Raw genomic sequence first — 26,014 nt, 5'->3', positions numbered from 1 at the left:
GGTCCATATATTTTCTGTGGGTGTTATTGAACCAAACTAATGCAATCGAGTCCATAAAGGACTGCATCCCCTTGGGGCATGTATCCTGCGTGGCAGTATAAAGGTGGGAATAAAAAGCGAAGAACGCGTTTAGAATTTCTACCTGTCCCCTGACAGCGGTGTCTGGTGCAGTGTGTATTTCATGGATAAACGTGGTGGATCTAGGCGGCCTGATCATACCAGCCAACGTGCATCCTGGTCTATCCCCCTCCCCGTATCGCCTCACCTCCACATATTTTCCAAGGAACTTAACCTTCCGGTGTGCCTCCTCAGAGAAATCTAGCAGCATGGCCTTCAGGAGGCCGACAGTGGGAGTCGCCAGTGGAATAAAACATGTCCTCAAAATCCCTTATGTGACCCTCCAGGGAGGCAATTGTGCCCCTAATAGCCTTCAACACTCCCGCCTGTCTGGCAATGCACTGACCTCTGATGACAACCTTAAATGCCTCCCAGAGTGAAGCCTCAGTGTCTACCGAACCTGTGTTCAGATCTAAATACTCATTGATATCTGTCCGTATCTCCTATTTAAAGGCTTTGTCAAGTAGGGCATGTGGTGGGAGGCGCCAGGTGAAGGCGCACGGAGGCGAGCTCGGAATCGACAATTTCAACGAACATGGAGCGTGATCTGACAGTGAACTTGGCATGTGCATTACATCTGAAGTCCAAGTGGCTACATCTCGAGATACTAGCCAGAAATCCAAGCAGGACCATGCGCTGTGATGATCAGAGATGCAGGTGCCCTCCCGGATCAAGGGGTGTCTGCTACGCCATATGTCTATCAAGTCACTGTCAGAGATTATAGCCCTCAGGGCAGCGCTCGCTGTGAGGTGTAAGGAACGGGAAGCTCCCCGCCTGTCCAAGTCATCATCTAGGATAGCATTGAAGTCGCCTCCCCACAATATCGTACTGCAGCCTGTCGCCCTGACTTTCATCCAGATATTGCTAAAAAACTCAGGGGAGTCTACATTAGAGCCATAGACGGCCACAATGACTATGGAGACACCACACAGAATCCCTTGTGTAAAGGTATATCGTCCCTCAGGATCAACATGTACCAACCCCTCCCTCCAATCCAACCCTCACTTAATTAACACAGCCACTCCACGCGCATAATTGGAATATACATAGGAGTAAGCATTTCCCCACTGGCCATGACGGAGCCTCTGTGAAGGTGTAACATTGAGTAGCGTCTCCTGCAATAAACAAATATCTATATTATGTCTGGATAGGTAAGCATAGACCAATCTGGATTTTCTACCGTCATTGAGCCCTCGAATGTTCCAACCCACAGAAAGCTTAGTAAGCAATCAAAAAGTACACTCTAGCCATAAAAAGGGGGCTGAACCAGCAGCTGACTAAAGAAGTGGGTCGACCAAGGACCCCAAGGGCACAGCAAACCACACAGAAAGTGTAAAGGACACTCCAACCCCAGATTCCAGGAGCAAGTGGGATAACATCCCCCACCAAGACCCGGAGGATCAACAAACCAACCTACTAAGGAAGAGGAGGATGGAGCCCCGCAAGAAGACGCTGAATGGCGGAGTCCGCATGAACGTTAAACAGAAGGACCCCATCAAAGGGCAGGTCAACCAGATGCTCTCTAATATTTTCAGGAAAGACCGCATCACGCAGCCAAGCATGGCGACGGAGAGCCACAGAGGTGGCCATAGCACGGCCGAGAGCATCGGCAACATCCAAGCCCGCACGCAGAATAAACGCGGCCAACTCACTACCATCCAACACATGGCCCCGCAGATCCGCACAGGCACTTTCATGGGAGACATGGGAAAGAAGAGACTCTACTGAGTCCCACAGACTGGAAGTAGCCCTGGTCAACACACACAAAGTGTTAAGCCCCCGCAAGGCAGCACTGGAAGAAGCAAAGACATTACGCCCCCATGAGTTCAACCACCGGGCCTCCTGAGACGGAGGAAACAACACTACAGGCAAACACGGAAAGGCATTCTGCAGAAGAGAGCCTTAAGTAGAGGGATGGAAGGAAAGACAGACAAGGTCATGCGGATCAGGGCGGTGGCGATACAGAAGCGCCTGAGGCACCGGATCGCCTGTAGCAGGGCATCCCCAAGCCCCTATAAGAGAATTGTGGAGTGACTCTTCAAAAGGAAGGAACAACTCCCGTCCACCAGAGCCCTGGTGGAGAGCTTCCAAAATGTTGTCTGTAGGAAACGGAGTGACAGGTTCACCCACCAGCAGAATACCAGGGGCTGTGGAAATAGCCTGAACAAAGGCAACACTGGCCTCAGTAGGGTGCAGCGCAGGAGAAAGTAATTCCTCCGTGGGCGAAGGCTGCAGACTGAGCCGTCCATCCCCATGTCCAGGGGTGAGCGGCCAGCCCCGGAATAGAGGAGGATCCACAGATGAATGGGGAACCTGAGGGGCTTCAGGGGAAGGCGGAGAGGCCGGTAGAAAAGCCAGCCGCGAGCCATGGAAAGAAGGGTTCAAGGATTTAGGCCATGGGGACGGCGAGGAGCCCTCCCTGGAAGATGCCGGTGAAAAGGTACAATACGGTGCCCAGTCTCCGGGGAGGAACACACCAACAGATGACAGACCTCTGGAGAAGAAGGGACCTCAGGAGACGAATCAAGAACCCGACGCCGGCGCGGCTCCGTGGAGTCCGCCACCGTGGCCTGATCGACGTCGACCGGGTCCGGTGTGGGCATTCGTGGCGCCTGGTCTACTTCTGCCACCACGTGCTTTCTGGGAGAATGGGGCGGGGACTACGCTGGAACGGCGAAGGAGCAGCGCCGAAAAGGTGCCAGCTCGGCCTCAGATGGGGCAGCCGCCCGCATCGAGGACCGAGAGGGACTTGGGAAAGCACCCCAGGTCTCAGCCTCCACCTGCGACTCCACCGGAGCTGGGGAGGAAAGCTCCCGGTGCCAAAACGGTGCCGGCTCAACCTCCGGCGAGGCAGCCGCCTGCTCGGAGGACCGAGGGGGACTCAGGGGCAAGCCCAGAGTCCCGGCGATCTCCTGCGACACCACAGGGAGCCCCATAGGGATTTGCGGTGAGGCAGGGACACCAGGTGCCGAAGAGGGGAGCCCCAAAGCACCAGACCTCGACGACACCACCCTCCTACGACCTGAAGCTGAAACTTCGGCGACTCCGCGGAAGTCCCCACGCGAGGCAAGGGATCCGCGGATGTCTCAGGAGGCGGAGGAAGGGCCAATGAAGCCTGCAGAGCGCCAGTGTAGGCTGTCATTTGGGCCCTAGTCGCCTCTGCGCCGGGAAACGGTGGGTAGGAAGGCAGGGCGCATGTCCCGGGGAGCCGGTGCCCACCGCAGAGGGAGGACAGGGCCTCGGAGACAAACTGAAGGACCTACCAGCCGGTGAGCCATGCCCCTGGGGCCGGGTGAGAGACAATGTCGCAGATGGAACCGGCGGCTCCTCGCCTCCGAGGTAGGGGACGGACCCTGGGATGACCTGGACAAACGCGCAGACAATAACTTCATCCAACGCTCCTGCTGCAGTTTAGGCCTAAGGTGCTGGCAGGCGTCACAGCTCTCCGAGTCGTGGTTCTCACCTAGGCACCACATGCAAATAGGGTGAGGGTCCATCGCCGACATGGGACTTGCACCGGAGGTACACGTCTTGAAGCGCTAAGGCATTCGCACATTGTTCCACTAACGCCAAGCGTGAAAAAGAAGAGAAGGCCTGAAAACAGGCCAGGACACAATCCGAATCTGCGTTGCACGCGGAAAAGAGAAAAAACTGACGTAGGCGTGCCGGGGTGGGACTTATGTATCCTTGCTGACGTCACGAACGTGGATGACGTCAGGGCAGAGTCACGTGGTGCCACCCCCCCCGGCGTGCAGGGATGCTGTGGCAAGAAAGTTTTCCGGATCCAGTATCACGCCTGGGGATAATTCTACGTTAAGGACTCTGTGGCTAGTAGTCTGTATCAGATCAGGCGGTCCATGTCAGAAAGGAAATCTTGCATTTGTGTGGGAGTCGCCGACAGACCCGGGTAAGGCGGGTAGGCCGCGGGACTCCCAGGCTCCCAAGGAACCGCAGGGGCGGAGCCCCTGTCCCCCTCGTCTGCATCCGAGGACCGACGGGGGGATGGCGGAGAGCGAAAACGCTTCTTCGACTTCTTTTTGTGTTGTCTCTTACCCGAATCCAAAGGTGAAGACTTGGATCCCGAGGAGCGGTGATGACGGCTCCGCGAGCGGTCACGGGAATGACCTCTGGACCTCAAACGGTGCAAGGATGAGTGCCAAACTTCAAGCAACTTCCGGCGCCGCTCCCTCAAGACCTTAGGGGTCATAGCCCTACAGTCAAGACAGGACCGGGAGTCATGGTCGCGCTCCAGGCAGTAGAGACAGACGTCGTAAGGGTCCACCACCGACATATTGCGACGGAAGGTCCCGCAGGGCTTAAAATCAGGCATCCCTATGCGCACCAGAGAAAACTAACAAGACTAAAGCTCTCAAAAAGATAGTCATACGTGCTTGTAACCCGGGCCCTCCATCATACCCCGAAGAGGGGTCCGAATTAATCATGTGCGACCCCCCCCTCTTTTCTCCACAGCCACCGCAGCCCCCCGTATGGTCGGGACCGGAGAGATACAGTTGTGATGAAGAAGACGAAGGAGACTGGGGCCCCTTTAAATGGTCGAGTAGTCTGATGGAGGAGGAGAAGCCTCGTACTACGATTAAAGGCGGCGTCGACAGTCCCCAGGTGTGTTACTACACCGGAGGAGAGGACAGTGTGAGGGAGAGCGGAGAGGCGGGAAGCAGCGAGGAGGAGCGGAGAAGAGGAGTGAGGTGGAGAAGTGAAGAGAGCATATCGGAAGACGAGAGACCGGAGAGCAGAGGACGGAGCCCGACATCGGCGCCTCAAGACCCAGCGGGACCCGAGGAGACCTCTGAAAGCAACGAGAGCCGAGCCGCCGGACCAGCGAAGCCCGGAGGCCAACCCCACGATCCGCCCAGCCGTACGCCAGGAGGGGTACGGCTAGCCGAGGTACGTGAACGCTTCCTGTGGTGGTGGAGGAAGAAAGGCAAAAGCCTATCGTAGTAATCTCGCTGCCCTGAAATATCCGGGTGTCCCCTCACCTTCATTCACACGGTTGTTTTTCCTGTCACGCTAAGGTTGTTAAAGTGCACCGGGTGCATCCCTCACATCCCTCACTCTCCCCTGCCCCCCTGTGAACCGAGGCAGATTTATTCCTGAATACTTACGTATCCTCTCTTCTGCTTGTTCCCTCGGTGTACGGCGAGAGCGGACATAACGGAGCCTCCGGAGCCAAGCAGAAGGAGGAGCCCCGTCCGAAGAAAGGAGGAGGGAGTACTCCGAAAGACCCGGCTGGAGAGAAGCCGTTCTCCCCGTAGGGGCTCAACGAGAAAGACCTGTACAGATACCTTGCTAGCCAAAATAAAACAAACTACTACAAAAACTCGTATACTGCCTATTCATAGCCCCGAGGTAACAGTGCTCTAACCGGATCTGCACTTGCTGGCGCAGAAAAAGAAAGAACTGACGTCAGTGCGCCGGGGTGGCGCCTAAGTAGTCTCCGTGACGTCATCTGGGCGCATACGACGCCAGTGACGGACGCGGAGCCGCACGACGCCACCTACTGATGCACAGGGGTACTGCTAGCAAAACTTTCCGGATCCAGTTTGACGCCTGGGGATATTCTAAGATAAGGAATCACTAACATGTCTCTATTATATATCGCTGATGAAAGGGAGCGTCTGGGAAGGAGTCGGGTGTGACCTCAGCATGTTTATAGAGAGCCCCAGCAAATGCAGGAGGTCAGCCGTTTTCTGAAGGTGGGAGACAGCCTCTGGGGTGAGGACGCCTTCAAAAGCAATTCTTCGAGATAAGGGAAAACTGAAATTACTAACCTGCGTAGATGAGCTGCGATCACCGCAATCACCTTGGTGAACTCCCGAGGAACACTGGTAAGGCCAAAAGTTAGCATGGTAAACTGAAAGTTCTTGTGGCCTACCTTAAACTGCAGATAACGCTTTTGGCCCGGCAGGATTGGGATGTGAAAATAGGCATTGTGCAGGTCCAACCCTACCAGCTAATATCCTTGGTGTAGTGCAAACAAGACTTCAGCCAAAGTGACCATTTTGAATTTCTCCTTTTTGAGGAAGAGATTGACGGTTCGGAGGTCCAGAATAGGACGTAGACCTTTGTTCTTTTTCGATGTTATAAAGTAGCAGGAGTAACAACCCCTGCCTACTTCTAAAATCGGAACCTTCTCTATACCTCCCTTGGCCAAGAGAGCTGAAACTTCCTCCGGCAGCCGTTCTTGAGTTGGCAGTAAAGGAAGAGGAAAAGAAAGAAAGGGCTGAGAATAGCCAGCTTGAATGATCTGCAAGACCCATTTGTCCGATTTTATAGACCTCCAGCAGAGGACATGATTTTGAATTCTCCCTCCAACTGGAGTGGCATGGTCTTGCATAACCCAAACTAGGAATGCTTGGAGGCTGCAGTTGTTGGGGCTGTGTGGCAGGCAACTTCTGGCCATCATTCCCATGAGGTCGGAATGTACAGTGTTCACGTCTTTGCACAACTTGGGGAGTCTGCGCAGGACAGTGGGTAAGGTATGGCTGACACGGTTGACAACCCCATCCATTGCCACAAAATGGCCAAGAGGTAGACCGGCCACGAGGTGTAACCAAGAGGCCCAAGGACCTGGCTGTAGCTCGAGATTCCTTGAATCGCTCCAATGCAGAGTCTGCTTTCTCTCCAAAGAGACGAGTTCCGTCAAAGGGCTTAGCCTGACTACCCAGAGAGTCAGTCGTATCTAAGCCACACCTAATGGTGTACGTTGCAGCATCTCTCCCATCCTTCACTGTCTGGGACAGCATGGCCCTGGCCTCCTATAGGACCTGTGGCAACACTTGCGCAACCATTTCCCATAAGGAGTGCGAGAAACGGCCAATAAGCATGCAATGTTCACCAACTGCAATGCACGGCTGGTGGAAGTAAACATCTTCTTCCCAAGTGCATCCAGCCTCTTGGATTCCCTGTAAAGGGGAGCGGAAGGGAACGCGCCATGGGATGTTGAAGCCTGAACCATCAAACTCTCAGGGGTCAATCACTCAATCAATCATTTGTAAAGCGCACTACATACCTGCGAGGGGCTCAAGGCGCTAGGGGGGGGGGGGGGAGCGCTACTGATCGAACAGCCAGGTATTGAGTATCCTCCTGAAGGTCAGCAGGTCTTGGGTCTGTCGTAGGCTCAGTGGGAGGGTGTTCCATGTCTTGGCGGTGAGGTGGGAGAAGGATCTCCCACTAGTGGCTGTTCTTCAGATGCGCGGGACGGTGGCGAGTGAGAAGCCGGCGGAGCGTAGCTGGCGGTTGGGGATGTAGAAGGAGAGCCATCTGTGGAGGTAGGCTGGGCCGGTCTTGTGGAGTGCGTAATGTGCGTGGGTGAGAAGCTTGAAGGATTTCCTCTTGTTGACGGGGAGCCAGTGCAGGTTTCTCAGGTGGAGGTGATGTGGCCGTGGCGTGGTACGCTGAGGATCAGTTGGATGCGTTGTAGTCGTTTGATGAGCTTGGTCGGGGCTCCCGCGTAGAGGGCGTTTCCGTAATCGAGTCTGCTGCTGACGAGGGCCTGGGTGAGTGTCTTTCTTGTATCTGTCGGGATCCATCTGTAGATCTTGCTCAGCATGTGGAGGGTGTTGAAGCAGGAGGAGGAGACGGCGTTGACTTGCTTGGTCATTGAGAGCGTTGAAACGCGGATGATTCCCAGGTTGCGTGCGTGGTCGGTGGGTGCCGGGCTGCCCCCAGTGCCGTCGACCACCAGGAGTCGTCCCAGGCTGAAGGGTTGGAGCCGAGGATGAGGACCTCCATCTTGTTAGAGTTCAGCTTCAGACGGCTGGTCTTCATCCAGTCGGTGACGACCTTCATTCCTTCGTGGAGGCTGGCTTCGGCGGTGATGGGGTCCTTGGTGAGGGAGAGGATCAGCTGAGTGTCGTTGGCGTAGGAGATTATGTTGAGGTCGTGCTGTCGGGCTACGTGTGCGAGCGGGGCCATGTAAATGTTGAATAGAGTCGGGCTGAGGGAGGATCCCTGGGGTACGTTGCCGATGATCTCAGAGGCTTTGGAACGGGATGGGGGAGGCGGACGCTCTGGGTTCTGCCAGAGAGGTAGGAGGTGGTCCAATCCAGAGCCTTGTCTCGGATGCCTACGGTGTGAAGGCGTGCGCGTAGTCTGCGGTGGCAGACGGTGTCGAAGGCGGCAGAGAGGTCTAGGAGGAGGAGTACTGCGGTCTCGCCGTTGTCCAGCAGGGTCCTGATGTCGTCGGTGGTGGCGATGAGGGCAGTCTCGGTGCTGTGGTGCTGCGGAACCCTGACTGGGAGGGTCCAGGATTCTGTTTTCTTCGAGGTATCGGGTTAGCTGTCTGTTGACGGTTTTCTCGATGGCCTTGGCCGGGAAGGGGAGCAGAGAGATGGTGTTGGAGCTGGGGTTGGCGAGCTCCTTCACGATGTTGAAGAGCTCCTTGCTATGGTGTGCGTTGTTGTCGAGGCGGTCTTTGAAGGAGGTCCTCTTGGCCGACCTGATGAGGTAGTGGTGGTGGATGGCGTCCTTGTGTGCTGCGTGGCTGTCCGGAGTTTGTTCACTGTGCCATTTCTTCTCTAGTTTCCGGCAGGCTTGCTTGGAGGCTAGGAGTTCTGGGGTGAACCAGCTGGCCCTCTTGCTGGTGTCTCGGTGGGGGGTTTCTTCAGTGGGGCAAGAGTGTTGGCGCAGTCCTCGATCCAGCGTCTGAGGCTGTGGGCGGTGTGGGAGGGTTCGGTGGGTGGGCTGAGAGCGAGGTTTGCGTGTAGTTGCCTGTGATTTTGCTCCAGCAGCGGTGAGGGATCTGCTGGGTGCGGTGGTGTGTGGTGGGTTTCTGAAAGGCGAAGTGGATGCAGCGGTGGTCGGTCCAGAGGAGTTCAGTGGTGTGGCTGACGGAGACGTGCGGGCTTGAGGAGAAGACGGGGTCGAGCGTGTGGCCGGCGGAGTGGGTGGGCGTTGTGATGAGTTGCTTCAGTCCGAGGTTGGAGAGGTTATTGATCAGGGTTGTGGAGTTGTTGTTGTTGTTCTCAAGGTGAAAGTTCAGGTCTCCGAGGAGGATGTAGTCGTTGGAGGTCAGGGGTGCGTGCTGATCAAGTCAGCAATGGAGCCGCTGAACTCGGGCGGGTTCCAGGAGGTCGGTAGACTAGGGTGCCTCTGAGGGTGGAGTTAGGATCTATGTGGATCTGGAAATGCATGTGTTCGGCGGTGCTGAGCGCGTCGTCGGTGCTAGTTGAGACCCTGATGCTGTTCTTGTGGACGATGGTGATTCCTCCTCGAACTCCGTTGGTGCGGTCTCTGCGGGTGATCTTGTAGCCGTCTGGGATGGCTATTGTATTGTAATTGCATTTATATAGCGCTTACTACCCCTGACGAGGCATCGAAGCGCTTTTTCGGTGAGTAGCATGCTACTCCGGGACCCATAGAGGATTAGTGTTGAATTAGTATAGTGAAACATGCAAGTACATTTTAAGTGGTGGATAGGTTAGTCAGTTATTTGGATTTGAAATGATAGCAGAAGGATAGAGGAGGACAAAGGTTTGTATTTACATAGCGCTTGTTGGCGCATGCTATTCAGGAAGCCTACAAAGGATTAGTGGTGAATTAATATGATGAAATATGAAGTAATTTCAGTGGTGGATATTAGTCAGTTACTTGGAGTGAGAAGGATAGCGGAGGGATAAAGGGGAAGAAAGATTTGCATTCATATAGCACTTGTTACCCCTGATGGGTGTTGAAGCGTTTTTTTCTGGCGAGTAGCACGCCACTCTGGAACCCATAAAGGATTACTGTTGAAAATTAGTATAGTAAAAATATGAAGTAATTTGAGTAGTGGATATGTTATTCAGTTATTTGGGTAGTATATTAGTATAGTTTAATATGGAACTTGAGAAGTGAACATGTTAGTCTGTTAATTTCGATTGAAAAGGATAGTGGAGGGATAAAAGAGTGAAGGATTTTTTATTTAGGTCTTAGCAGTAGGAGGACGCTTTTGGATGAGTAAAAAGGAGTTTTGGAGGGGAGGACTCAGAGGGAAGAGTTTGGAAAGGTTTGTTTTAGGGGATCGGTATAGTAAAAGAGGTGTCAGATGATGCAAGGAGGGGTAGAGTAGGAGGGCGTCTAGAAAGGGTTATTTTGGCAATCATAGTAGTGGTATGGGGTTTGGGATAAATGAGAGAGTGGATGTAGAGGATATATTGATAGATGTATAGGATGAGAGATAGGGTAGTGCATTGGAAGGAGTAGTAGAAGTTTGAGATGAGTCAGAAGGTTGGGCTAGAAGATATATTAAGCGAAGTATAGGTTGAGAAATAGGGTAGTGCATTGGAAATGCTAAATTAGAAGAACATTATAAATATATAGATCCATAATTACATTGAAAGTATATAGATACATAATGGAGGTAAGTATATGTAGATTAAAGATATTGATAGAGGCACAGGATGAGAAATAGGGTAGTAAATTGGATATTCTTTTTCAGGAGAAAAGTAACAGACATGCAGATCTGAGTACATGGAAGGTACATAGATGCACAATGGAAGTATGTACATGTAGACCAAAGATGATTATTTATTTATTTATTTATTAATATTATTTTTTTTTTCTCTCAACACAATTATTTGACATGTTTATAGAAAGTAATATTCAAAGATAGGTACAGATCTATAGTGAAAACAAATGCTTGTATACAGAGGGATATACTGTAAATTTCTGTTTGCGTATGGTGCTTATGTGGGGAAGAGTCAAATCTTGAGTAGTTTTCTGACGATAAGGTGGTTGTCGGTGGACCTTATGATGGGGGGGGGGTAAAGAGTTCCATAGTTTGTCTGCTTGAACAGGTAAGGATGTGCCCCCATGGTTTTTCTCTTGTATGGTGGGATTTTGAGGCGAGATGCTCCTTTAGAGCGGAGGTTCCTTTGTTGAATGTGTTTGGTGATTTTATTCCTGATGAAGAGTGGTCCCATTCCATGTATTGCTTTGTGGGTGATACAAAGCAGCTAGAACGTGGATCTTCTGGCAACCGGTAACCAATGCAGGGCTTTCAAGGAAGGTGAGATGTGGTCTCGCGGTTTGATATGCAAGAGTAGTCTGGCAGTCGAGTTCTGAATCCGTTGTAGTCTTTTCATTGTCATTAAAGGTGACCCGTGGTAGAGGCTATTGGCGTAATAGAGTTTGGACAGAACAAGGGAGATGGTAGCTTGGACCTTGTGTGGAAATCCCAAATGAGGGAAAATTTGTTGCAGCGTTTTTATAGTAGCAAAGCTTGATCTTGCTTGTTTATCCACTCGGCGATGTCGTGTGCGGAGGAGCCGTTAAACCAGGAAGGCGGCGTCCGGGGATGTTGTGTCGAGCAGGTCCCATAGCTCGACGGGCATGCTTGCGTGCGGAGCGGGTGTTCAGTAGTATGCATCGGAGGTGGTTGGGGTCTTTTTTAGTGAGTGGTTTGTCGGCTCTGAGGCTTGTGTAGCTGCAGTTCTGGCAGGTGAAGGGGCCGTGTGTGCGTTTCGGGGCGGCCTTGAAGGTGTGGCTCCGTCTGAAGGTGAGAGCGTGCAGAGTGCTGGCGTCGTAGTGGCGGCTGTCGTCGTTGCGGGTGTGGGGGCCAAGGGTTCTGGCGGTGGGCGCGGTCCAGGCGCACATAGGCTTGCCCAGCAGCGCGCCTGCTGCACGCGGCCGGCATATATGGGGAGGTGGGACAGAGGAGCAGCTGGGAGGCGGGGGCAGTGAATGGGCAGTCAGGGTAGCGGGGCCGCAGCGACGAGGGCGGTGAGGGACAACAAAGGTAATAGAAGGAAAAAGGGGCACAAAATCGAGGGAAAGACAAGTGGCACAGAAGGCAGAAGGGCACAAAAAACGAGTGTAACAGAAGGCAAAAGGGGCACAAAAATGAGGGGAAAACGAGTGGCACAGAAGGCAAAACGCACAAGTTACTACTTGTGTAACGATATATCTGTAAGAGACATTAGTTAGTGATAGATTCCTTACCTTAGAATATCCCCAGGCGTCAGACTGGATCCGGAAATTTTTGCGTAGCAGTACCCTTGCGCGTCGGTAGGCGTCGTCTGCGGCTTCGCTTCCGTCGTCGGCGCCGTGATGACGTCGTCGGAGTACTTAGACGCCGCCTCCGCATGCTGACGTCAGTTCTTAGACACAGCTTTTCCGCGCCAGAAACGCAGAGCTATGCTAAAAACCAACACTGGTGGCTTGAAACTAGGGCCCTGAAAGGGGATGTCCTTAACCCTACATATCGGTTCGCAGAACGGGGAGGATGGGTGGGTCGGTAAGGAATCTATCACTAACTAATGTCTCTTACAGATATATCGTTACACAAGTAGTAACTTGTGCATCTGAAAGAGACGCGTTAGTCAGATTCCTTACCTTAGAATAGATACCCCAGCAATCCCAACCCCGGTGGTGAGTCTGCGAACCAATAATCACACCAGAAAGTCCTGGAGGACGGAACGGCCAAAGAAGCCATCCCTCCGGACTTGACTGTCCAGGCAGTAGTGTCTTGCAAACGTGTGCAGCGAGGCCCACGTAGCTGCCTGGCAAATGTCCTGCAAGGGCACTCCCCGGCCCAGGACAGTTGTAGTCGCCATGGCTCGGGTGGAGTGAGCCCGCAATCCAACAGGGGGCTCCTTTTTTGCCAAGGAGTAACATGCCTGGATACACAAGATGATCCACCGAGAGATGGTCCTCTTGTGCACCGCTTTCCCCTTCTTAGCGCCCACATAACCAACAAAGAGTTGGTCATCCACCCGGAACTGGCGTGCACGATCTAAATATAATGAAAGCGCACGTTTTGGGTCCAGACGGTGGAGCCGCTCTTCCTCTTTAGAGGGATGCGGTGGCGGGAAGAAGGTGGGCAAGGTGATAGACTGCCCGATGTGGAAGGCCGTGACAACCTTGGGCAGGAAAGATGGCTTAGTACGCAATACATATTTGTGAAAAGAAATGGGGCCCCTGCCTAAAAGGATAAACCCTAGCAAGGAAACTAAACTTGTTTGGAAAGAAAGAAATTGGCACCGGGTTATGTGCATATATTTACATAACACTAGTGAACGCTAAAAATAATAAAGTCAATGCCTGATTAGATTTTATATGAAAATATTTTTCTTTTATTTTATTGTATTTATAAACTTTTATCGGATATTTGAAGCAATTGATGAATAACTATATATTTTTTACATGTGTATAATACAAATAAGTGCTTTACAATTCAAAACAAAAACAAGATAAATTGTTCCAAATAATACAGAATTAATTCCCCTTCTGTACGCAATACAACCTTGTCCGGATGGACAGAAAGGAAGGGAGGAGTACAAGAAAGGGCTTGGAGCTCACTCACTCTCCTGGCAGAGGTGATGGCAACCAGGAAAGCAGTCTTCAAAGTAAGAAGGCGGAGAGGACAGTTGTGAAGTGGCTCAAAGGGAGCGCACATCAGAAATGTAAGAACAAGGTTCAAGTCCCACTGAGGCATCACAAACGGAACAGGAGGAAACGTGTGTGTGATGCCCTTCAGAAAGCGATTTACAATAGGGGACTTGAATAAAGAAGGTTGATCAGGCAGCCTCAGAAAGGCTGAAAGGGCAGAAAGGTAGCCGTTGATAGTGCCCAGAGCAGAGCCCTGCTGGGCAAGAGAAAGAAGGAAGAGAAGAACCTCAGAAAGAGGGGCAGCAGGAGGATCCACAGCCTTTGCTGTGCACCATGCCACAAATCTTTACACCTGCAGGCGTATACCGACTTAGTGGAGGGACGCCTGGCTGCCAGAATGACATTACAGACTTCAGGAGGCAAGTCAAATGGCCTCAACTGTCGCCGCTCAATCTCCAAGCATGGAGGTGGAGACTGGACAGGTTCGGGTGGAGGCCCGTCCCCTGCTGCTGCGACAGAAGGCCCTCCCGAAGAGGCAGACGAACCGGGGGATCGACTGACATTTTGAGTAGCTCTGGATACCAGTACCTTTGTGCCCAGTCCGGAGCCACAAGGATAACTTGGGCCCGGTCGCGCTTGATCTTCTTCAGCACTCTGGGCAGAAGTGGTATAGGCGGAAAGGCGTACAACAGACCGCAACTCCACCCGTGACGAAAAGCGTCTCCGAGCGAGTGCCGCCTTGGAAATTCTAACGCGCAGAACTGATGACATTGCGCGTTCTCTTCTGTGGCGAATAGATCTAACCAAGGCTCTACCCATTGCTGAAAGAGGCCTTGCGCCGCGTCAGAGTTCAGACGCCAATCGTGATCCATCATGCACCGACGGCTGAGCTCGTCCGCCCTGGCGTTCAGAGATCCTGCCAGGTGTTGAGCCACCAGGGTCACGCCCTGGGGTTCCAGCCACTGCCAGAGGCGCAGAGCCTCCTGGCAAAGGGTCCACAACCCCACCCGCCCTGTTTGTTGCAGTACCTAATGGCAGTGGTGTTGTCCGTGAACACCTGCACTACACTCCCCCGGACAGAGGGGAGGAATGCCTTCAGTGCTAGACTAATCGCCCGCAACTCCAAAAGGTTGATGTGGAGCCGGGCCTCCGCCGGAGACCAGAGGCCTCTGATCTCCGCCTCTCCCATGTGGCCCCCCCCCCCCCCAGCCCTGGAGGGACGCGTCCGTCACAAATACGTGCTCCGGTTGGGGTAGGGAGAGGGATCTGCCGCTGACCCAATCGCGGTCCGTGAGCCACCACTGCAGCTGTCTCTCAGTGCCCCTCGAGATCAGGACGTGGTCGGACAGGTTGCCCTGAAGCTGGGCCCACTGAAACTTTAGGTCCCACTGCAGAGCCCGCATCCGCCACCTGGTGTGATGCACCAGTAGGATGCAGGAGGCCATCAGCCCCAGAAGCCGCAGCGTCAACCTGACCGAGACCCGGGAGAAAGGCTGAAAGAGTGGAATCAGAGTCTGAATATCCCGGACCCGCTGTTCGGGAGGATAAACCCGAAACTGCGCCGAGTCGAGAACCGCTCCGATGAAAAGGAGCTTCTGAGAGGGACACAGGTGTGACTTCGGCACATTGATGGAGAACCCCAGCTGGTGCAAGAGGTCTGCCGTCGTCTGGAGGTGGCTGACGACTGTCTGGGGCGAGCCCGCCTTCAACAACCAGTCGTCGAGGTAGGGAAAGACTGAAACCCCTAACCTGCGCAGATGAGCTGCGACCACCGCCATCACTTTCGTGAACACCCGTGGGGCGCTTGTAAGGCTGAAGGGGAGCACGGTAAACTGGAAGTGCTTGTGGCCTACCGTGAACCGCAGGTAACGCAGGTGGGCCGGCAGGACGGGGATGTGAAAATAAGCGTCCTGCAGATCCAACGCTACCATCCAGTCTCCTGGGTCTAGGGCAGCCAAAACCTGAGCCAGAGTCAGCATTTTGAACTTCTCCTTCTGGAGGAAGCCGTTGACGTTCCGTAGATCCAAGATAGGGCGTAGGCCCCCTTTTGCCCTTCTTGGGTACCAGAAAGTAGTGGGAGTAGCAACCACATCCTACTTCTGGCCCAGGAACTCGCTCGATGGCCCCCTTGGCCAAGAGGGCCGTAACTTCCTCCTGCAGAAGTCGCAAATGATCCCTCGATACGCGGTGGAATTGCGGTGGCATGGCTGGAGGGGTCGTCTCGAAGGGGAGGGAGTAGCCCCTAAGGACGATCTGCAGCACCCACCTGTCCGAAGTGACAGTGCGCCAGTGAGAGTGGTGATGGCGAACCCTGCCCCCCACTGGCGTCACACGGGCCGAAAAGCACAGACTAGGAGGGTTTTGAGGCGGATGCTGCGGGGGAAGGTGTGGACTGACCTCGCCGTTGTCCTAGACAGCCGCCACAGCAATTTCCACGGCCGCCACCGCGTTGGGTATTACCCTGCAGAGCGTGGCTGGCAGCACGTGTGGGTACACCCCTTCCGTGGCCACGGGGACCTCAACTTCCACCTGGAGAACAACAACGACCGCAACACCACCACCCTGCTGGACAACCTCGCCAACCTCGGACTCAAGCAACTGGTGACCGCCCCCACCCACTACGCCGGACACACACTCGACCCCGTCTTCTCCTCCAGCAAGGACATCGCCTTCAGCCACGCCACCGGACTCCACTGGACGGACCACAGCTGCGTCCACTTCAGCTTCAAAAGGACCACGATCCACCACCAACAGCAACAGGTTGCACGCAGAAGCTGGAACAAGATCACAGCCGACCAGCTAGCAACCTCCCTGAGCAAGAACCCACCCACCAGCGCTACGAACCCCAGCCAAGCGGCCACCAACCTCACGAAGGGATCAGCGACTGCGCAGACGACCTCGCACCCATGAGGACCCCGCCTAGCAGACCCGGCAGCAAGAAAGCCCCATGGTTCACCGACGAACTCAAGAACTCGAAGAAGAACTGCAGAGCCCTTGAGAAAGCCTGGCGCAGAGACCCAACACCGGACAACATGACTGCCCTCAAGCTCGCCACCCGAAAACACCACCAACTGATCCACACCACCAAGAAAACTGCATTCAAGGAACGACTGGACAACAACGCACACAACAGCAAGGAACTCTACAACATCGTTAAAGAGCTCTCCAACCCCAACGCCGGAAACAACGACATCACCCCTTTGCAAGACCTCTGCAACTCCCTCGCCTCCTACTTCCACAACAAGATCGCAGACATACACAATAGCTTCAGCACTCAACCGACGCAAGTCACGACCGAACCACCGCCCCCCACCACCACCCTCCGCGCCTGGACCCCGATCAGCACCGAAGACACCGTCCGCACGATGAACTCCATCCACTCCGGATCTCCGACCGACCCTTGCCCTCACCACGTCTTCAACAAGGCCGACGCTATCATCGCACCCCACTTGCGGGACATCATCAACACCTCCTTCAACACCGCTACCTTCCCGGAGAACTGGAAGCACGCCGAACTCAGCGCCCTACCAAAGAAGCCATCAGCCGACCCCACCGACCTCAAGAACTACCGACCCATCTCTTTGCTCCCGTTCCCCGCTAAAGTCATTGAGAAGACCGTCAACAAGCAGCTGGCCACCTTCCTCGAGACGAACGGATCCCTCGACCTCTCGCAGTCTGGCTTGCGGGCCAACCACAGCACCGAGACCGCCCTGATCGCAGCCACCGATGACATCCGAGCTCTGCTCGACAACGGAGAAACAGCGGCCCTCATCCTCCTAGACCTCTCCGCGGCCTTCGACACTGTCTGCCACCGTACCCTAGTACAGCGCCTCAGCAACGTCGGAATCCAGGAGAAGGCACTGGAGTGGACCATCTCCTTCCTCTCCGGAAGGACACAGAGAGTCCGCCTCCCCCTGTTCAGATCAGAAGCCACCGAAGTCATCTGCGGCGTTCCTCAAGGCTCCTTACTCGGCCCAACCCTCTTCAACGTCTACATGAGTCCCCTCGCAGCCATCGCACGCCAGCACAACCTCAACATCATCTCCTACGCCGACGACACCCAGCTGATCCTCTCCCTCACCAACGACCCCGCCACCGCCAGAGCCAACCTACACGAAGGGATGAAAGAGGTAGCCGAATGGATGAAGAACAGCCGCCTGAAACTGAACTCGGACAAGACGGAAGTTCTCATCCTGGGATCCTCACCCTCCGCCTGGGACGACTCCTGGTGGCCCCCCGCACTAGACAGCGCACCCAAACCAACGGACCACGCACGCAACCTGGGCTTCATCCTGGACTCCTCCCTATCCATGACCAGACAAGTCAACGCCGTCTCCTCGTCGTGCTTCAACATACTACGCATGCTACGCAAGATCTTCCGGTGGATCCCCACCGAGACCAGGAAGACGGTCACCCAGGCCCTCGTCACCAGCCGACTGGACTACGGCAACTCCCTCTACGCAGGAACCACCGCCAAACTCCAGCGGATCCAGAACGCCTCAGCACGACTCATCCTGGACATCCCCCGTCGCAACCACATCTCCAGACATCTGAGAGACCAGCACTGGCTCCCAGTCAACAAGAGAATCACCTTCCGTCTCCTCACCCACGCACACAAAGCCCTGCACAACCAAGGCCCAGGATACCTCAACAGCCGCCTCAACTTCTACGCTCCCAAACGCCAGCTTCGATCGACTGGCCACGCCCTCGCCGCCGTCCCCCGCATCCGAAGAGCCACCACAGGGGGAAGGTCCTTCTCCTACCTCGCCGCCAAGACCTGGAACTCCCCCCTGACCCACCTCCGCCTGACCCAGGACCACCTCGCCTTCAGGAAACAGCTCAAGACCTGGCTGTTCGAGCAGTAGCGGACCCCCCCTCCCCAAGCGCCTTGAGACCCTCCGGATGAGTAGCGCGCTTTACAAATGCTTTGATTGATTGATTGATTGAAAGGCAGCCGATTGCTGGGGCGGGCCGAGAGGCCCAAGGACTTGGCCGTAGCCCTGGAGTCCTTAAAGCGCTCAAGCGCATGGTCTGCCTTGTCGCCAAAAAGGCGACGGCCATCAAACGGCATGTCCATCAGTGTGTTTTGGACATCGGCTGAAAAGTTGGCGGACCTCAACCAGGCATGGCGTCTGACCGCCACCGTCGTTGCCATCGCTCTACCTAGTGAGTCGGTGGTATCCAGCCCACACCGGATAGAAAATCTGGCTGTATCCCGGCCCTCCACAAGGGCTTGGCCGAGTTTGGCCCGTACCTCCAACGGACACTCTGGCAGCACTTCCGCAACCGTATCCCACAGAGAGTGGGTGTAGCGGCCCAAGAGGCATGCGGTGTTGGAAGACCGCAGTCCCAGACTAAGGGAGGAGAAGATCTTTTTACCATACTGCTCGTACCTCTTGGATTCCCTGTCCGGCGGAGCCGACGGGTATGCGGTCTGGGATATGGATGCCTGGATGACCAGGCTCTCGGGGGTGGGGTGGGTGGACAGGAAACATGGGTCGCCGGGGGCCGGGCGGTGGCGTCAGGCCACGTTCCTATCTACGGGCGAACCCGTAGCGGGCCTGGACCAAGTGCCCAAAAGAACGTCGGATAAGGCCTCATTAAAGGGCAGCAGAGGGTCGGCCGCGCTTGACTGCGGTTTAAGGACCTCAGTGAGGAGGTTAGTCCTCACGGCCGCGACGGGGAGCTCAAGGCCCAAGGCTTTGGCTGCCCTCATCAGTACCACACTGTAGGTTGTCCCCTCCTCTGTAGCCACGGTAGGAGGTGAGAGTGTCCAGACCCCTGGCATCCCCAAGTCCACCTGTCCAGTCCTCTTGAGACTGACACTCTCTGGTCAGAGGGTCCTCAGACCCCTCCTAACACTCCTCATCACCCATCTCCTGATAATCATGGTTGTCAATGGATGGATCCGGCTCATAGAAGTTAAACTCCCCAAACGGCGTAGAATGCGGCGCCCAGCGGCGCCACTCTGGCGCTGGAAACGGGTCGAGGGAGGCATCGGGGACGGCGCCGCCCGAGGATGGCGCAGGAGGTGACACCTGACGGACCGATGCCGGGGGGGGTCGGAAGGTCCTCCGGCGACGACCCAGATCCCGAAGCGGATCCAGTGGGGTCCTGCAACGCCGGGCCTGAAGGCGCTGGCGGCGTCGGGACCCTGGGGCCTTGCAGCGCCGGGCCCGAAGCACCCGAGGGCGCCAGGGCCGAAGCCCCCGACCCACTAGGGGCCCCAGACGGGTCCGCTGGGCCCGGAGGCGCCGCGGAGCCCGTCGGAGGAGAAAGGGACCCATGGCCATGAGGAAGCGCTCGATCTCCTCCTGCGTCTCGCCTCGCCCAGGGACCGGAAGGTGTGGAGCTGGACGCGGCGCCCGCGACTCCGACGGAGCCGCGTGTGCGGTGTCACCCGAACCCCCGGCCGCGTCGGGCGGAGTCAGAAGAACGCTGACACCTCTTTGACCTCTTGTGTTTCTTACCTGACGACGACTTCGACCCGGAGGAGTGGTGCCGACTCTCGGAGCTGCGGTGGCTCTGACCCCGCAACCTGTCCCTCGACCTCCCTTGGGACCGGGACCTTTCGCGGCGCGGGGCCGACTGCCGGAGTTCGAGTCGCCTGCGGGACCGCTCCCGCCTGGCTTTCGAAGATAGGGCCCTGCAGTCGGGGCAGACCTTGTTGTCGTGGTCGACGCCTAGACAGAGTAGACACCGGCGGTGAGGATCCGTGACCGACATCGTGCGGTCGCAATACTCGCAGTGCTTAAATCCAGGCATCCCTATGGCACCGATCGGAGTCGTTCGACTTCGAAAAGATGATCAAAATGATCCAAAAAGTTAGTCAAAAAGTGACTAAGGGTTACTGCTTTTTCCAGATCTGCGCTTGCTGGCGCGGAAAAAACAAGAACGGACGTCAGCACGCGGAGGCGGCGTCTAAGTACTTCGACGACGTCATCACGGCGGCCACGACGCCGACGACGGACGCGGAGCCGCAGACGACGCCTACCGACGCGCAAGGGTACTGCTACGCAAAAATTTCCGGATCCAGTCTGACACCTGGGGATATTCTAAGGTAAGGAATCTATCACTAACGTGTCTCTTTCAGATACAGAAATACAGAGGCAGCTAAGAACAGAAGGCAGAACGGGCAGAGAGGCACAGGGGCAGCGAGGGGAACAGCAGGGAAAACCGGGCAGAGACACGGGGGCAGCGAGGGGTACAGAAGGAAAGACCGGGCAGAGAGAGCAAGGGGACAGCGAGGGAAACAGAGGGAAGAAAAAGGGGCGCGGACCACGTACAGGCAGCGGGGGAAAACAGACAACAGCAGTCACAGACAACAATGAAAATACAGGCAATACAATAAAGCGGAGGATGAACAAACCTACCTACGGCCTACCACTGGCCACCAGGGATGAGGCGCAGGTGGTAGCCTGCGGGTGGTGGAGGGCCTCGAACTTCCTAAGCAGCGGCAGCTGGGGCAGGGAGACACAGGCAGTGCTGTGCAGAGGGGGAGCGACCTACCTGCTGGGGTCAAGGGTCGCTCTCCTCACCGCGCAGCAGCCAGCCTATATGGGTAGGTGGGAGGGAGGGAGGAGCAGCTGGGAGGCGGGGCAGCGAAAGGGCAGTGGGCAGTCAGGGGCAGGGCCGCAGCAGCAAGGTAGGTGAGGGACAACGAAGGTAACAGAAGGAACAGGCATTTAAAATGCAATAGGTCTCACGTTTACGGAACTTTGAGCTATTGGCATTGTAAATGACAATGCCTTTTTCTTATGTTTTGTTTTTAAAACAGATCAAAAAAGGCATTGTCATTTACAATGACAATACCTTAAACGCTCGCAAATGCAAGACCTATTGCATTGTAAATGCATTTGCGCTATAAAACAAAGTCAAAACGAGTTAGGAGAGAGAGTGTCCTGCCTGCAACAGCAGGCAGGACGAAGCTATTTGAGCTGTTTGGCAGTATTTAATGATAAAACAATAGGCTTTGTTCTGTGTGGCATATTTAGTAGGGCGAGTGCTGTCACAAGAGATGTTGAATCCAGATAGGTTGAACTGGTAATGCTGAGCACAAGGTCATGACGCTAGCAAGATGCAGAGTTAGTGTGTGTTTGTGAACATCCTTCAGGCAAATGTTTAATAATTGGGGCTCTGTTGATGTTTGATGAAGGACTGACCTTTGGACCTCTTAGTTCATCACGTCACCAGAATACCTTGATGCACCAGGCCAGTAATATATGGCGTTGAAAACAATGATTAGTAAAGGGAAAGCCCAGAACAGCGAGTCACTGGCGACATCATTAAATCTTCTGAGTCTTCTGTATCCAAACTGCTTCTACAGTGACTGTAATTAGAACCTGCTATGAATGAATTAATGATTGCTTCACTACAGCGCTCTGGGGAATCGGCCTCAAAGTGCTGGCTGACGTGAACACGCACCGCGTCATGCTCCCCTTTTCTCAGTAAAGCTCCGGTCCTCAAAGACCAAAGGCGTGAGGGAACCAAGTGTGAGCGCCAGGGTGGGCTGCAGATGGCCCTAATAATATGATTAAAGGCAGGAATTCTAAAGACGACAAAATTAGTGTTGGGAAAATCAAGACACCAGGCAGCTCTAGTGAGGAGACGTGCTGCGGCTGAGCATTACCGGAACAAGAAGTGTGAAAACGGTCAAATGCTAAATTATGCTAATGAGGCAGTGAGGCCCTTGTCAGAAGTTACCACGTCACAAGGGACACCCTTTCCATGACTTTGTTAAACAAGCACAGGCTTGCGCTGCAGCAGGGGGAGGCGCGCGCGGGAGGCCTGCGCGATTCACTTGCGGGAGCAATAATTGCTACCATATGGCGGCGTTCGCTTCCGCAATTGAATCTCCACATGTGCACGCGCTGCCATTGAAGGCGATGGAACGCATGCACGGTTGTGGGTAAAAAAGGGGATCGATGGCTAAAGGTCTCCTCCTAAGCAGCGCATGCGAGCTGTGTAGGCGAGACCTACAAAGGGGCACAAAATCGAAGGAAAGACGAGTGGCACAGAAGACAAAAGGGCACAAAAACGAGTGGAACAGAAGGTGAAAGGGGCACAGAAACGAGGGAATAATTAGTGGTACAGAGAGTATAAGGGCACAACAAACGAGTGGAACGGATGCAAAATGGCCACAAAAACGAGGGGAAAACGAGTGGCACAGAGGGCAGAAGGGCACAAAAAAACGAGTGGCACAGAGGGCAGAAGGGCACAAAAAAACGAGTGGAACAGAAGGCAAAATGGGCACAAAAACGAGGGAAAAACGAGTGACACAGAGGGCAGAAGGGCAAAAAAAAAGAGGAACAGAGGGCACAAAAAACGAGTGGAACAGAAAGCAAAAGGGGCACAAAAACGAGGGAAAAACGAGTGGCACAGAAGGCAGCCGGGCACAGAAGGCAAAAAGGGCACAGAAATACCGGAAAAACCAGTGGCACAGAGGCAAAATACAGAAATACATGGGCAGCTAAGAACAGAAGGCAGAACGGGCAGAGAGGCATGGGGGCAGAGAGGGGAACAGAAGGGATAACCTGGCACAGACACAGGGGCAGTGAGGGGTACAGAAGGAAAGACCAGGCAGAGAGAGCACGGGGACAGCGAGGGGAACAGAGGGAAGAAAAAGGGGCACGGACCACGTACAGGCAGTGGGGGAAGACAGACAACAGCAGTCACGGACACAACAATGAAAATACAGGCAATACAATAAAAGCAATAAAGCGGAGGATGAACAAACCTACCTACGGCCTACCACTGGCCACCAGGGATGAGGCGCAGGTGGTAGCCTGCGGGTGGTGGAGGGCCTCGAACTTCCTCAGCAGCGGCAGCTGGGGCAGGGAGACACAGGCGGTGCTGTGCGGAGGGGGAGCGACCTACCTGGTGGGGTGTTGGCTCAGGAAACTTGGATCACCTGCTGCAGGGCGATGGCAGCGTGCTATATTCCTACTCACAGGAACCCCAGTGCTAGGCTTGGACCAAGTGCGTAGAAGGACATCCATTAGTGCCTCATTAAAAGACAAAAAATTATCCCAGCCCTCACGCTGAGAACTGTTTAATTTTACTCACAGCCAGCATTAGGAACGCAGCAGTTCCCCTATCATGGTCGTCCTTAATTATTTACAACCATTCTCTCCTTCTTGACCAAGGTTAGTCCAAACAGCAATAATCATGGTTTCAACACTCCCATATATGCGCTCCTCTCACATCCCCTCTCCTTAATCTTCACCACTTATTATATCTCTCTTAGACATTGCGTTATTTTCACCTTGCGTAGGACTTACTGCATTACCTGCATTATGCTTAATTGGGAAGTTTTCCCACACTCATTTTCATACCTCTTTTTTCTCCCATTTTTCCTTTCTCTACGATGTATGTAGTTGTTTAAATTCTTATGATGCTCAGGCAAACAGCATTTTTCGTCCTGATGATGATCCCAGTATTTATGTAAATGGGATTGAAACGTCATCGACCGCTCGAACACTGTGCACACAAACTATTTATATACCATGTGTAACGGCTGTGTCAGTTATCATGCTTGTTTCATTGTTCTTATCGTACAACAAGCACTCCCTTGTTTTGCCTGATTTTGTGTTTTGTTCTCTGAAACCTTGTCACTACTTGTTTCACTTTTAAGCCATTGGATACAGGACTGTATCCCGCTGTATATTGTATGTTTTCTTTGATACCTATTAATAAGCTTGATTAAATCTTACTATCCGGCTGGATAGAAACCATATAGAGCTGATTCTGTTCTATATTCATTGTTTTGCTATACTTTTCTTGCAATGAGGACCATTGTCCTTTTATAAAACACCTTCAGGCCAGGCACACCCCTAAGGTGGGCCACCTGAAGTGGACAGTTGAGGAAGGGTTTTACCATGTTGTTTTTGGTCAAACTAGGAACTCTGGGTCAGGTTTTTGCCCAGTCTCCACAGGAAGAGGTCATATGAGGGGGAATAGTCACCCCAGAGGTAAGTAACCCATTAGCTACTACCCTACACTCCCCTTAATGTAATATTTTAGGGTTCCCCTGACACCAGGAACTCAGATTCTTGTACTGGGTACCAAAGGAAGGACAAAGAAGAGCGAAAGTCGTGGGAACAGAGGTTCTGCACTGAGATTGGCTCCAAACCCTGCCTGGCTGCTTGCACTGCAACACTCACAAAGACCGACTTGTCTAGAACCTAGGCAGTCTCCACAAACCTTTGTAAACTGTTCTCCTCTTCAACAACCAAGCAGCATCTTCCTTGGAGTGAAGGAGCCATCCTCCTGTATCTGCAGGCACCGACCGCATCAACACAGTACTTCATCTTGCTGGCCATCAGGTACACTCAGGGAGCAAATTGCCAGGAAGAGGCTGTTGTGAGTCTAGGAGGCCAGCCCTGCCAATTTCACCAGTCTCGAGAAGCTGACCCCTCCAGGACTCTGTCAGCACTAATACCCTGGGTAACTGAGCCCTTGCAACTACCAAGGCTTGTGTCTCCAGTCCAGACATCACCAACGTCAACACTGACCTGCCGTTGAGGGACTTCAGGATCCACTAGGCCTTGGAGAGTGACCCTGCTGCCGTTTTCTCTCCCTTTCCAGGTCACCAAAGCCAAGTGAGAGCCTCGAACTACAGCGACCCGTTGGACAAAACACCTCTATACCCGAGCCTGGGTTCATGTAAACCGACTGCATCCCTGTGTCTCAGAGACCCTCAAGAGCCGAGCACCCCTGTGAGTTCTGCCAGAATAGTCCCCAAGTCCCCACTGGCAGCCTTTCTGCTGCAGGTACTTCTTCCATTGATTTTACCACGTAGCACTCGAGGCTACCAACGCCACCAGCACCTCTGCACCCGGACATCACAAGGCAGGTAAACCCGAACTGCTTGTGGTTTCTTGAATCTTGGCTCCTAAGCACCTAATATCCTAGAAGGCACCCTCTAAAACCGTTTGCAAGTGTATCTATGCAGTGTATACTTCTCTACTTGGATAACATTTCGGCGTTCGAGGCTCATACCTCAAAACAGTTATTAGACTGTATTTTTTACGAGTTCTACAAAAATATATGACTGAAAGTAATTACCTGATTCCGATGATCTTGGTGTTTAAAATTATATTAAAATCTGTTATTTTTTTTAATTGGTCTCGGATTTCCTTCTTGAGTATGTGTCTTATTACTGACTTTTTTTGTACAACAAATGCTTAACACTACCCTCTAATAAGCCTAGGTTGCTCGAACACACTACCACAAATAGAGTACTTGGGATTATTAATTATACCCTGTAAACCAATAAGAGTCGTCTGTACCTTTTGCATGATGGGCCTATACATTGGCACTACTACATACAAAGCCAGCTTCCTAAAGGATGGGTATGCCCAGACATGGAACCTATGTGCCATTGGAACCAAGCTGTATCCGGCTGATGAGCCTATACATAGGGCGAAACTGGTCCTGTGTTGCTTGTGCTCCAGTTCAGGGAGGACCTGGCTCAGCAGTCCAGAATGGACTGTCCCAATTGGAGCATGGTCAAGGCTGACTTGCATATAGCGGGGTCTAAACTAAGGTGGCATGGTGTGCAAAATAACAA

This window comes from Lissotriton helveticus, chromosome 3_1 (assembly GCF_964261635.1).
Source record: "Lissotriton helveticus chromosome 3_1, aLisHel1.1, whole genome shotgun sequence".
Classification (NCBI taxonomy): Eukaryota; Metazoa; Chordata; class Amphibia; order Caudata; family Salamandridae; genus Lissotriton; species Lissotriton helveticus.
This window is presented reverse-complemented; position numbering follows the sequence as displayed.